Source organism: Notothenia rossii, assembly GCF_949606895.1.
Source record: "Notothenia rossii genome assembly, chromosome: 8".
Lineage (NCBI taxonomy): Eukaryota > Metazoa > Chordata > Actinopteri > Perciformes > Nototheniidae > Notothenia > Notothenia rossii.
This window is the reverse complement of record NC_136906.1, coordinates 18,760,830-18,774,456: the sequence shown is the minus strand read 5'-3', so window position 1 is coordinate 18,774,456 and position 13,627 is coordinate 18,760,830. Positions and strand designations below refer to the sequence as shown.

The following is a 13,627-nucleotide window of genomic DNA, read 5'->3' as shown; positions in this document are numbered from 1 at the left end:
ATATTGAAAAATCTTTGAGAACATGGAATGCTGGTTAAGTGACAGAAACGCCTTGATTATGCATCAAATTAAATGAATAGCTGAAACAGGCAATAATTGCTTCGGATAATTACTGGGCTCTGCAGGTAACTTCTTAATTAACATTACGTTAATTGAACTCCTTAGTATTCTGCAAAAAAAACTTTTTATAAAGTTATATCTGAAAAGACTTTAGTCTTAGTGTTGTTGTTGACCCTCCCTTATTCCACAGCAATGTTACCAATCACTATACACAACTGCTGCTTTGAATTGTAAGTGTGTGAGCAAGTGTATTGACTTAATGATAAGGTTTCAAGCCAGTTAAGCCACTAAATATGTATGCAGAGCCCGTTACAGCTCCCTATCCCCATCAGAGTCTGACCTTTAGCATGGCCTGTTCCTGTATAGTTTCCCTCAGGGTGCGAGGTTGTGGGCAGAGCTCGGCTATATACAGTAGAAGTACTCTGTAGGATCAATAGCTCTCTTTAAAGCTGTTCCCTAACACACCTGCAGTACCCGGGGTGGCCTTTTTGACACAGAGATAAAGAGAAAACACTCCACAGGCTGCTAGTGTCTGCCCATCTCTGCCTGTCCCTGCTTTTGCCTTCTCCTCCTCCTCTTCCTCCCCAATCTGCGCAGAGGAAGACGGATAATCAAACTCACATGACAGAAGGGGAAGTATTGCTAATATCTTCACGATCCACAACAATATTGTCGTGGCTTAACCTTTCCTTAAAGGCGAGGAATGAAATCCCCCCTATCCATCCACGCCGCGGTGTGCTGAGACAGCTGAAAGAGCTGAAGGGCGGGGCCCATGTATATTTACTAACTCTCTGCTCCATTAATCAAAAGACACAGCATGTTGGCTCCACCTGTCTCTCAGTGTCCTCTCAAATTCCCAGGCCACTTCCTCTCCCCCGACCACTCCATGGTCCCTTACACTTGATATGTGCATGTTTAAAGAGAGTGCTCTCCTCTCTGTATTCTGTGACTATTTTCTGTCCCTGGTCTTTTCTTGCTGACTCCAATCTGCCACCTTTCACTGTCTTTTTCTTCCCTTTCATTATATCCATTTCTTGTCCAACTCCTGTATGCAATTGTCCAATGCCCCTGGAACAGTAGTAGTGTTTAGTATGAGTGTGCTGTCCAAGCAGGTTAGAGAGGGTAATTTGAGCCTCTGAGGGTGCTCTGGGGCTTGGATCTAGTTTTGGAAGGTGTGCTGACAGTCAGCAATCCGGCACTGATCACACCAAAGTCACACGGATCGGTAAGATGTGTAAAGTCCTGGTGGGAAAGGGGTAAGTGTAAATGAGTTAAGGATAGAGTGCAGTGAAAGAACTGATTGTAGTTTTATCCACATAGACAGAGTCGACAGAGATGTCATTTACCACCGAGGGCCATGTTAGCTTTTCAGCTAAAGTCCATTTGCACCTGACACGATAGGAGAGCGAGCTTTCTGCCTGAATCCCCATGTGAAGGATAAAGGTTATATTTTGTGTGCTATGTGTGTGTGGGAGGAGGGCAGTGAGAGCATATTTATAAGAAAAATATTTCTAATGGGATCTGCAGTTTGAATATGTTTTAAGAGAGAATGGTATGTATCAGCTAAGGGCCTTGTTTCAACATCACAATTGACACAATTTCGAAACAACACACAAATACACACAGAGAGAAAGAGTTGGAGTTGGAGTTTGAGTGGAGTAGACAAGCGTCTGGTATAGAAGCAGTTTTAATATGTTAGCCTGTCTCCCTGCTGGCCTCCCCTCCCCCTTTCAGGGACGGCACTAATGCCATTAAGTGTGGGACAGATCTGTTCCATGTCTGCAGGCCTGCCAGTCTACTGGTCTGCCCCGAGACCACTCTCCATCTAATCCTATCCTCTCTCTTGCTCTATCCTCCGCCTCCCCTCCACGCCAGAGACAGGAAGAGGCGGCTGGGAGAAAAATCTAATAAATAAATGAGAGGATGCAAGAGGAAAAAAAATATATAAATTAAGTTCTCCGTTCTCGTAAATCATGTTGCCAACTTCCAGTAGACAGGAGGGCGGAGCTTATGGGAGAGAGAGAGAGGGAGACCATAGGAGGAAGAAGGAGGGAGAGGCAGGGGGAGAGAGAGATCACGAGAGGGAGAAAACAGAGAGAGAGTGCGGGAAGCATTTCTGTTCCACCCTCAACCTAGGCTCAGCTCTGGAGACTTGGCGGCGAGGTGTTTTTAATTGATTTTTGATTAGATAGACATGAGGATGGGGGGGTGTCCATTAGCATGTGGGGAATGAACCTCTGAGAGGAAGTGAGTGAGAGAGGACGGTACACTGAAAGAGAGAGAGAGAGAGATAAGAAGAGAATAATTGTCAGAGACACTGTGGAGGGAATGACAAGTAAATAAATACAAAATGCATATTTAATAAGTACCGATGGGAAAGAAAATGTTCCTATAATTCAAAGTGCGTTGCAGCTTAATTGACTAAATTATCTGCTTTAATTATACTTGATTACCCATGAGTGTCAAGTTTTCACTGATATTTAACATTTTCAAACCTGGAGTTGAATCAGGCCAGGTACACAAACCAGAATTTACTTTAGGATTGTCCTGATAACTTTACAAAATGCAGGTTTTTTGTATTCTCTTCGGCCCTTCCTTCTAAGAGATGAAGAGTCCTTGTTATTTCTCATTTATGTTATACATTCAAGTTAACATATATGTATACATTATGTAACCAGCCAGTGGCAATACCCACCTGTTTTCCTGCATTTAGAGAGGATGTGGTGGATATTTAAATTCAAGTTCACCGAGAAGGCTCCATGACTCCTGGTGTCCGAGAGCTTCACGGATAGAGTTACATTAACCATTGTTGATCCAGAGCGGACTTGACAGGTAGTGAGTCTGTGAGTCCAGCTAACCATGCTAATCATCGGATACGAGTCATCATATAACAGGGAGATCCGTGGGGAATTGTGGGATAATTATATCCGATAGTAGGAACGGATTTTCTTTTCAAAAAATAAAATGAGATTAACAATAAAAAAACAAATGTAACCAAGAGTGTATTGCAAGTGAGTGCATTGGGCATGGCCTATGTTTAAACAAAAAAAACTAATTCTCGTATAAATCAAAAATGGATTTTAGCAACAAAAGAAAACCATCAACAATTCAATACCATATACAGTGGGGCAAAAAAGTATTTAGTCAGCCACCAATTGTGCAAGTTCTCCCACTTAAAAAGATGAGAGGCCTGTAATTTTCATCCTAGGTATTCCTCAACTATTAGAGACAAAATGAGAAAAAAAAATCCATAAAAAACACATTGTCTGATTTTTAAAGAATTTATTTTCAAATTATGGTGGAAAATAAGTATTTGGTCAATAACAAAAGTTCATCTCAATACTTTGTTATATACCCTTTGTTGGCAATGACAGAGGTCAAACGTTTTCTGTTAGTCTTCACAAGGTTTTCACACACGGTTGCTGGTATTTTGGCCCATTCCTCCATGCAGATCTCCTCTAGAGCAGTGATGTTTTGGGGCTGTCGCTGGGCAACACGGACTTTCAACTCCCTCCAAAGATTTTCTATGGGGTTGAGATCTGGAGACTTGCTAGGCTACTCCAGGACCTTGAAATGCTTCTTACGAAGCCACTCCTTTTTCATTTCATCTTCAATGCCCTTGCTGATGGAAGGAGGTTGTCACTCAAAATCTCACGATACATGGCCCCATTCATTCTTTCCTTTACACGGATCAGTCGTCCTGGTCCCTTTGCAGAAAAACAGCCCCAAAGCATGATGTTTCCACCCCCATGTTTCACAGTAGGTATGGTGTTCTTTGGATGCAACTCAGCATTCTTTCTCCTCCAAACACGTCTAGTTGAGTTTTTACCAAAAAGTTCTATTTTGGTTTCATCTGATCATATGACATTCTCCCAATCCTCTTCTGGATCATCTAAATGCTCTCTAGCAAACTTCAGACGGGCCTGGACATGTACTGGCTTAAGAACGGGGACACGTCTGGCACTGCAGGATTTGAGTCCCTGGCGGCGTAGTGTGTTACTGATGGTAGCCTTTGTTACTTTGGTCCCAGCTCTCTGCAGGTCATTGACTAGGTCCCCCCGTGTGGTTCTGGGATTTTTGCTCACCGTTCTTGTGATCATTTTCACCCCACGGGGTGAGATCTTGCGTGGAGCCCCAGATCGAGGGAGATTATCAGTGGTCTTGTATGTCTTCCATTTTCTAATAATTGCTCCCACAGTTGATTTCTTCACACCAAGCTGCTTACCTATTGCAGATTCAGTCTTCCCAGCCTGGTGCAGGTCTACAATTTTGTTTCTGGTGTCCTTTGACAGCTCTTTGGTCTTGGCCATAGTGGAGTTTGGAGTGTGAGTGTTTGAGGTTGTGGACAGGTGTCTTTTATACTGATAACGAGTTCAAACAGGTGCCATTAATACAGTTAACAAGTGGAGGACAGAGGAGGCTCTTAAAGAAGAAGTTACAGGTCTGTGAGAGCCAGAAATCTTGTTTGTTTGTAGGTGACCAAATACTTATTTTCCACCATAATTTGCAAATAAATTCTTTAAAGATTTGACAATGTGATTTTCTGGATTTTTTTTCTTCTCATTTTGTCTCTCATAGTTGATGTATACCTAGGATGAAAATTACAGGCCTCTCTCAATTTTTTTAAGTGGGAGAACTTGCACAATTGGTGGCTGACTAAATACTTTTTTGCCCCACTGTATATAGTTAGACACAATACCTAAACTAGATACATCTACAAGCAAGAGTTGTGCCTTCTCCAGAGGTTGTATGATTACTCCCAAAAGTTATAATATTACAATTGTTTAAATTATGTTTTGGATTAGATTATTGTCCATGTTTCTTCAATGTGTTACATGAAAGGTCACCTACAGTATTATGCAAAATCAACTTCTTCTTGTCTTTTATACATCAACATGTGCCCCTCTGTGTAAAGAGATTCTGAAAGTTTCAGGAAAAAAGATTCTCTCACTTTTTGTCCTGATCCATTTATATAAAAACCTGTCTGAAAATGCGCTGATCAGATGTTGGCTACTTTATGATGTCATAACGTTTTTTTGGCTTGTGTAACCATTAGCCAATCACCAACCAAGGTAACCCCCCCCCCCCCACCTTATCACCTGAATCTCCTCCTAGAGCACCATTGTGTTCTTTTTAACCAAATATCTCTCAGAGGGGCGTGGGGAGGGGCTCCTTATTTTTCATCTAAAGTAACAGACAGAGAATCAGCACTTTTGAAACAGGGCTGAAACAGAGGGGATTATGGGATGCTACAATGCTCTGTTTGGTATTTAGAGCCAAACACTTGAGAGACATGTTTTGTATCTGAGACTTATAATATATTGATGAAAAACAGTATAATAGGGGACCTTTAACTCTCCATATAATTGCTACACTGATCTGGAGTCTGCTATTTCCCAGCTGTATTCAAATGAGCTATTCGTGGTTGTATTATTATCTGACCTGTTTATGTGGGTTCTTTTGGCTGTCCACACATTAGTGATTACTGATATGACCATGGTGTTGAAAAATCAATCTGAACTTTTTGGCTTTTATTCATCAGCAATGATAAAAGGAAAAGGTATAAAAGAGAGCTTAACTATGTGATGCAAAGTGAGTCATTACCAATAGGACTATAAAGAGTCTGTAATCTGTACTTCGGTTTACACACGTCTGTTGGAAGTGGCTTGCCTGTAGTCAACTGTGAAAGCAAACTACTTTGCAAGCACAGTTAATAGAGAGAGTGTCTCCTTCGATCACATATTCAGCCCTCCCTCAGCCTCAGCATAGTTATTTGCTGTTATTTGGAGAGTGAATGCCATTGTTCTGGCCCATTCAAATGATAAATACAACGTTTCCACAGTTCCAACAGACCGCTACAAACATGTTTGGTGTGATCACACTCTAAGTGTCCCCTCATGGCGACTGCAATTGACTGAAAAACTCTTGCCTCAGCCTCTGATAACTGAGAAGAGGCTGAAGCTAAATCATGGTCACTGTATTTCATACAAATTATCCATATTCCTGAGCAAAACACATTTTGCACACACACCATTCATCCCTTTGTAAACCTGACAATAGATTCACATTTTCACCCTTAGACACAATCTTATTGATATTTTTCGTATTTTCACAAACCTTAATATCTATTATTTTGATAGATAGAGATGGCCAAAGGTGCACGAAGGCTCATCAATCTGATGCATTTGACTGTCTCTTTCTGTATAGATGCAAACTTCCTTTAACCTGCCAAAGTTCCATCGCAGGGAGGATTATTACTAACCTTAAAAACGAATCAATATTGATTTCTAATCAATTGTTTCCCTCAGCAGTCATGTATCCTTTCATGTTCTCTATAAAAGAACTTACATGCATGTTAATATGATGAAAAGAGGAGGGAATTTACTGTAGCTACAATACAAGAACTCTGTTGCCGTAAAAGAAGAACCGTCCTTGCACAGAAACAGGCATTGACAAATGACCTCTCATGTATTGATTGCTTTTTTCCCAGACCTTCACGCACAGCATAATAACAACCAACTGCGAGCACAGTAGCGTTGATATTTGTTGTTCTTTCCATATTTCCTATTTGTCCTCAGGTTTAGTTTTAATGGCTAAGCAAACCAAGGAGAGAAACAGCACAGTATTCTCTAACCATAAATTAGATTTGCACCTCCAGCAGCAAACTTTCACTTTTTTACTTGGTAACTTATCTCGGTTCTCATAAGTTTTCTAGTCTTCAGATCCCCCCTCCCTCCATCCCTCGCCAACTCTCATCCTCCTGGTCAGTGAAACCGGTCCCAGCTGCACTTAAACAGAAACCCAGAGCTGCGGACGTAGACACATTCACACACTCCCACTCCCTCACCGATTCCCTCTGAGGCACATAGGGTTAGAGTAATATCCAAAGTGCAGGTGGGACCTTGCTTTGGTAGCGAGGCTGAAAAAAGCAGGCTCGAGAGCACGAGCCAAGTAATGGAGTGATGATCACTGCAGAGATTGAACAATCAAAGTGGGGAGGCCGTTGGTGGGGGCACTCATGGACTTAGGGAACTTGCACACTAATTGTATCTTATGACTAATTGGTAAATTAGTGAAACCTATTTCAAGGCGCTAAGGCTTAGCTTTGGGGGACACCCACAGCTCATTATAGACTCATATTCTGGGCAGAGGAGGAGAAAAATAAAGGAAATTATACAATTGCTCAGGTGAGAATGGCAATTAAGCAAGTGCTTAAGAAGAGGAGGAAATGAAGCCTCATACACGCATAATTTACTATACTCTCTTGTGTCTAGCTTTAAATCACCGCAGAGTGCAGGGCACATATTTATGACGGCATGGAGAGGCAACAAGCACTGTATGTGTTTATGTATGCAGGCAAACGTGCATGATTCTGTTTTCATATGGTGCAAGTCAAATGCATAATTATGATAATAACTCACTTAGCTTTAAGGAAATAAGGCAAATTCGACTGAGTCAAAAAGACACATTACAGAAGTATGAGGCTCTAGCAGTTCAGCTATTGGGGAGTGAACGTTGGAGCAGTTGGGAAGCAGGTGGGGCAATCAAGAGCTAAGAAATGTGTAATGGAGTCATCCATGATATTATTTTCTCTTTTTTTTCTTAGACTTCAATGAAAAAGTGTGCTTTTTGTTTTTACACAATCACAGAATGTGTCCTCAAACGCTGAAGAGGTGAGAGCTAAAGAGTTGTTCTGGATGAGTTCTTAACCTTCAGCCAACCATCTTATCCCTTCCCTTTCACAGATCCCCTTAACACATTATCACTGCATGTTGAGTATTTCTTCACCTGGCCCTGCCTCCTCTTATGCTTTTGTTCCCTTTCTTCATCACTATTTGGAGGACATTTAGGATATTTCCACAAGGACACCATCGATCCCTCCAAAACCCCTCCAACCAGCCTCCCTATCCAATGTGCCAGCAATAAAACTAATATTGTCTTTAATCAGATGCAATTAGGCCTGCAAGTTAAGATCTCCTCCCAATTAAAACTCATTAGGCACATAATGTCATCAGGGGAGTCTTGAGTAACCACTGCTTGCATAGGCGGCCCACTCATCACAAACAACAGCACCAGTCAGTATGTGGCCCACGTGAACTGCTTCTTAAAGGGCAGCACAAAAGAGAGACTGTTTAGGTGGTTTAGTAAAGAAATGTCAAACTATAGAAGGTCAACAGCTCAACCGTAGATCTGCGAAAACAGCTTACAACAATGGGAATGTTGGCTAAAGAAGCCGAAGAATGGCATTCTTTTCGTACAATGTGTCACCTTGTGATTATAAAATGAAGATATTAAGTGAAAAGAGTGCATGATTCACATTCATTCAGGTATACAAATGGAAGTGCTCTGGTAGTAACAGGTACGAATTAAATACGAATTAAATGGTCTTTTTATATTCATATTCTCATGAAATATAATGTTTGTTAATGCAGATTTCCACGTGAGTGTTGCACATAGGTTATGGAAATTTCACAATCAAGAATAACATCATTAAGATGCTTTAATAAACTGGTGTCATTTGAAGTACACAATTCCAGTGTTTATTAGTATTTCAACGGTGATGATTCTGTGAATTCATCATGGTGTTGGTCATATAAAATGATCTATTTAACATCATTTTAGTCTTGAAGAAAATAGATACACTGCTTTAAATAAATTATGCAAATAAAGTGCTGACACATGGGAACTGAGAGGGGTGCATTTTCTAAAATGTAAGTAACCCAAGGTGACTCTAAATGAAGCTGTATTGAATGAGTGTTTTGTATTATTGCACATTTGCGGGAGTGTCATGAAAAGATGGTAAATAAAACAAAATTAAACATCACATTATTTAAGCATTGACCGTCCCCTGTGCTTCTTTGAGAAACTGACTCGTGTATAAATGAACCATATCTGTTTGTTGTCTCCATAATTCCTCAAATAAAAAACAATCAATAACACTGTACACCACGTTACTCCTGTATCAACAGTATTAACATTAATTACAGCCTCCATAATACAGAAATAAATACATTACTGCATACACAACCTAAGTAAGCACAGATGCACAGCCATATGAAAATATATGAAGTAACTGATTTTCTATTTTGCCTGAACTACCCTATATTAAGGTCAAAACCGCTGAAGGTATATTGAATTTGCCGGTTTCTCTGTCGTGCTCAAAAGCAGTTCATCATTGATTCCTGTGCCTACTGCTGAAGAGTTTTCTAAAGCCTTGAGATAGCACTACCTTGAAGTTAATGTGCTAAAGGCACACAGACATGGTGCTCTTGGTAGACAGAAATTCACACCATCTCAACACTCCCTTTGAAAGCTCTCACAGTACTTCATGTTCCTTTGGGCATGTAAAGAAAACTTATAAAACATCATTATGCCATTCTGCAAACAAGCTACCCAAGCAGGAACCCATTTAAAATATACAGTATGCTGGTGATAAGGCATGAGTGTATGTACTGTATAGTTAAAAGGATATCTATCAGTACAAGGGTTCCTGCTCTGTGGGTAGGGCCTGTAAAACGTCTGTGTGACACCAATCAGCACTAATTACCGTAGGGGTTTGAGTTTTCCTCCCGCCTCTAATTGGCCTTTGCTGTCAATCAACAAGTGATTTCTGCTCAGAATTGAACTAAGGGGAATGATAGAAGCAGCGATGGCGGGATAATTGAAAATAATTGAGCAAATTGCGGATTTGAGAAGTTGGCTTCATCAGCACTGCGGGGGTGGAATGAGCATGTGGAGAGAAGAGAGGTGAACAGAGAAAAAAGCCAGATCTTAATGATAATGAACAAAACACTCGCCTCCATTTTGCCTCCACTCCTGAGGATAGACCTGCTTATCGGAATAATCAGCCTGTACATGTCTCAATGTCACATGCATGGGAGATGATGAGCACCTTTTGATCTCTGCATCCTGAGCTTCAGCAGCTATTCACCAGCCTGAGGGCTTACATCCTGGCCCCAGTCTGAAAAGCCTCTCAAGCACAGAGGAAGTGTACCTCTGGTGCAACTGTGTTGGAGCCTCTGCATATAATTAAACGTGTGAATTCGGCACTGCATGTGTGAGCCTGAGAGTGTGCTTTTCCGTATATGGAATATTTGAACATGTCCATTTTCACAACTCTTGAGTGTCCACTATAAATATAATATAAAGACTTATCTATCCGCTTTCACCCAAACCTTATTCTGTCTTCACTGTTATGTGCAGCAGTATAAAATCAACCCCAGTCTATTAGATCCCCTCCCGTGGGTGGATTTGTGTATCTGATAAAGTAGCAATACTGACAAGCTATAGGGACTAAAGGCGGTCCCTCAGTTTCAGTTGTTTGTCATCTCTTCCTTTTCTTCCTCCTACTCTCCCTATCGTCAAGAGCTGCTTACCTTCCACAGCTTTTGAAAGAAAAAAAAACATTTTGCCTGCAATTTACATTTCCATATGCTGCCAGTGGCGCCAGAGAAAGTGGATAATTGGGTTGAAAGTGGTGACGGTGAGAGCAGGATAGAAAGGGATACAGAGAAGGCCAACTGAAAAAAAAAAACACAAGCCATTACAGAATGGTTCTCTTTTTTCCCCCCCTTCACTTGTCATTTTTGCCGTGCTGCTCTTAACCACTTGTGTAGCTGAAAAGATTTACCTTGGCCTCACATTCTCTCTCACTCACGCAGAATCACTCTGTACTTGCCTCCCCCAGAGCCTCGCTCCCGCCCTGCTTCTGCCTCATCCATATTCATCTTGCGTATTCCTCTCTCTCTCCCTCTCTCTCTCTCTCTCCCTCTCTCTCCCTCTCTCTCGATCTCTCTCTCTCTCACTGTGTCACCCACAGCATGGCGTTAATACACCAATTAGTACTAAGAGCAGATAATGGACTATGTCATATTGCAAAAGGGAAAGTGAGACACAGAGACACAGCGAGTGAAAAAGAGAGCAAGATTGAGAGGGTGAGTGAAAAAGGGAGAGAGAGAGGGGGGGGTGGTTGGGGTGTCTTTATGGATGTGGTCTCGGAAATTGTTGAAATGCTGCATTTGCTGTGAACATCCATCCAATGGAAAGAGCATGATGGGAAAAGCGCTTCGGCGGTCACAGGGTTGCTATATAAAAGCTGAGGTGTTACACCAACGCTTTGCTGGCTCCAAATACTGACGTCTGTTTGGCTTTGTTGGACTTTTAAACCCTTTTCATTGGTTTCTTCCCTTTCACTACTGGAAATGCCATACAGTTTCCTTTCCTGCCACTGCGTTCATATCTACGCCTACAGGACTTGTACTACACTACACTGTATGTGCGATACAGGGCTTGTATGAAAGTCCACAGAGACTCCCTCCAGTGATAATGGTTCTGTAGTAGTTTATTTCATTTGATCACAAATAAGATATAGGCGGCTGCATATATGACAAAAAAAACACATTACCCCAAAAATTGCAACAAAAGGTTTCTTTACAGTTTTGTGTAGTATTAGGTGTCCCTAATAACATAATAAAAGTCTACCAAAATCTGATCACTAGAGATTTTTAATTTTCAAGATGGCATCCAAGAGGGCCAAAAATTCCTTAAAATACCATAACTGGAAGGCTTCTCAATACTCAAATTTCCCCTCCTCGACTCCTCGACTCCTCGACTCCTCGGTCCTCCGGTAGTGACCCGGAAATGGATTTCAGCGGGCCATGTTGAAGGACAACTAATTTCTCTAAATGCACATCGAGCATCGAGCATCGAGGAAGCTCTCTGGAGGAGCTATAATCGAGGATATACTCCCATTGGGTCCTCCACGGCTGCTCCGCAGATATATTTCCGGCAACAGTGATGTTTCAAAGAGAGTGACACGGCCGGACTTATCTCAGCCAATGACAGCTCTGCATGCATCCCCTGGATATTATTTTATTAACTGCTTTCATGCGACGCAATGTTTACAGAGAGAACAGCTGTGAGGTCTGTGCAGAAAGCAGAGCAGTGTGTATACTATATATCACTCAGTAGAACAGGCCTACATTACTCTCTTTATTTGCTTTAGTTTAGTAGATATCTAAAAACAAAGAGTCGATATTTTTCTAAAACCATTTAGTGCTACACATAATAAAATACACAACGGCTCCTGTAGCCTGATTATGCTTTAGGAGCTGTCGGTGCGTGTTGTACAGTGTGTAGGTGTGTGTTGTAGATTACAGTGTGTTGGTGTGTGTTGAACAGTGTGTAGGTGTGTGTTGTACAGTAGGGCTGAACGATTAATCGATTCTAAATTGAAATCACGATTTTAAATGATGCGATTATCAAATCGTAAAAGCCTGTGATTTAAAAAAAGAAATTACAATTTTTTTAATTTTATTTATTATTATAATTTTTTTTTCAGAAGTGCTGTGCTCCACATGTACCAACCATTGTTGACCAATCAGAAGTGGCCCATGAGAGAAGGTGATAGACAGATTGATCCAATCACCTGCCAAGTATTTTTGAAAGTGCCTGACCTTTCCAAATGGCTTCCAATGGAGCTTTCCTAGATGGTTTGGTGAAACAAACCGTCTGAGTCAGGTTAGTAATGCTCCATCACATGTTTGACATCTATTACAGGGTGAATCTTAAACTGAAGCTTGACTTTAAAGCAACCCAACGGACGTTTCATGTAAGTTTAGTTCTTTCAGTCGTAGCTCGGGCTGCGGGGCTGCTAGAGACGGGAGCACGTTGATACGACCTTCTTAGCCGGAGATATGGCCGCATTTTACAATAAACTTCAGTTGGGTCGCTTAAAAACAAATATCGCAAATCGAATCGCAATATTTGTCAGAAAAATCGCAATTAGATTATTTCCCCAAATCGTGCAGCCCTATTGTACAGTGCGTAGATGCGGCGGACAGACAGGTCTCAGTTGGTTTGGTGTCCTATGCTTACTTTTAATACTTGTAAATAAAACTTTTGGACCGTAATTTCAATTCCCCATTTCAGCGACCAGCGACCTGTTATTGTCTCATTATACCGCACTGTGAATGAATTAAATTGAGATTTCTCATCTCTCCAAACGCCTGCTGCTTCCACTCCTCTCTCCTCGGTTCCCCTCCTCGACTCCTCTGCTCGCATCTCCTGTGGGCGGGACTAAGACACAAGGATAGGAGTCGAGGAGGGGAAATTAGCTAATTGAGAAGCCTTCCTGGTAAGTAATTTTTTGGGTCTAAACTTATGTTTTGGGGGCCTAAACATCTATTGGATTTGTTCAAATTGCAATAATATGATTACATAAATTTTTAATCCAATATTTTGGTTCCCCAGTAAGTTCCTTATAAGAGAAACCTTTTGTTTTGGTCAAACCATATACAGTATGCAGCTGACTATTATCGATTTTTCTAAACCTTAATCTTCATCCATGATTCAACAGTATAGAAATGTGTCGAAAACAAATGCAGGTATTTTGGCGAATAATGTGCCACCTATATAATACAATCAAAGTGCATAAAAAGGATTTGTATTGAACTGAATGTTTTAAAGTTATGGATTTAGGTTTGAGTATACAAATGGTCAGTCATATCAGTCCAGTTATAACAACTGTATTCTAACCCAAAAGATATATTAATTTTAAAAATATTGG

At 41.1% G+C, this 13,627-nt stretch overlaps 1 protein-coding gene across 2 annotated transcripts in view; it reads left to right on the top strand.

The window, feature by feature from the left end:
* Window positions 1–13,627, top strand: part of adgrl1a (adhesion G protein-coupled receptor L1a) — a 151,747-nt gene that overhangs the window by 38,535 nt on the left and 99,585 nt on the right. The window contains exon 3 of one of the 2 annotated variants that reach the window (XM_079642931.1): window positions 12,401–12,579. The exons of the other annotated variant lie outside the window; for it this stretch is intronic. The gene's annotated coding sequence lies outside the window, so the exon portion shown is untranslated. The remainder of the gene's footprint in view (window positions 1–12,400; window positions 12,580–13,627) is intronic. 2 annotated transcript variants of the gene reach the window in all.